Source organism: Leptonychotes weddellii, chromosome 16 (genome assembly GCF_054177405.1).
Source record: "Leptonychotes weddellii isolate Sample4059 chromosome 16, ASM5417740v2, whole genome shotgun sequence".
In the NCBI taxonomy this organism is placed as follows: domain Eukaryota; kingdom Metazoa; phylum Chordata; class Mammalia; order Carnivora; family Phocidae; genus Leptonychotes; species Leptonychotes weddellii.
Genome location: NC_138384.1, coordinates 20994039 through 20994943, shown reverse-complemented (window position 1 = coordinate 20994943; position 905 = coordinate 20994039). Strand labels below are relative to the sequence as shown.

The 905-nt window shown below is 33.8% G+C and overlaps 1 non-coding gene across 1 annotated transcript; it reads left to right on the top strand.

Annotated features, from left to right (window-relative positions):
• Window positions 1-719: 719 nt before the first annotated feature.
• On the top strand, window positions 720-850 carry LOC145717728 (small nucleolar RNA SNORA63). Its single transcript, XR_014141125.1, has one exon. It is a non-coding gene; the product is annotated as a small nucleolar RNA SNORA63 (small nucleolar RNA).
• Window positions 851-905: the final 55 nt, after the last annotated feature.

Below are 905 nucleotides of genomic sequence, written 5' to 3'. Positions count from 1 at the left end.
TCTTTTTTTTCTTCATTTATAGCAATATTCTGGAGAGTTTTAAAAGGAGCTTAGCAAATAGAAGTCTCTATGAACTATTCTTTTCCTTTTATGAACCAGACAATCATTAACAATTTTTGAAAGAGTATTTCTCTGATTTTAATCCTCAACCTTCTACTGGGTTTTTGCTTTCCAGTTTGAGAGTTTGATCAGGTAAAAATATCCTTGTTCTTTTTATAGAGTAAGAATGTCTATTGATACTTAACTGATGAGTGAAGACGTAACTAATTATAACTTCCAATTATCAATCTCCTAAAATGTGTCAGTCACAGGGCACAAGGTGCTCTGTAAATATTTTTTCATCCTTTTAAACATATTCTCTCAAAAAAATCTTCATTGACTTTTTTATAAAATAAATGTAATGGTACTTACGTTAAAAGATTATTTGAATTTCCCAAGGTCACAGAGTCATTAGAAATGAAAGAATCGGGGTTGATCTCCCAAGCTTTTTCCATAAACTTACAACTTTCCCCTAAGAAAATGGGTAGTTTTGCTGTCCATACTTAATACTCATGTCTTGCCCCATTCAGTTTATCATAGGAATTGTATACATTCAGACACCAATTTGACCAATGTATTTCCAACAAGCAGAGAGAATGTGTTTCTTTTTTTTTTTAAAGATTTATTTATTTTGAGAGTGTGTTGTGTTTTTTTTTTTTTTTAAGATTTTTTATTTACTCATGCAGGATCTAGTTACAATGTAGCTGTAAAGTGCTGCCTTGTCTTTGCCCCCTGCTCAAAATAAAGCTGTTACCTTTCTAGCCCTGTCCGCCATGGTGCTTAGCAACCAGGGATGCATGGTCTCAGACATGTTTACCAAGTAAAACACTGACTTGAGGGGCGCCTGGGTGGCTCAGTCATTAAGC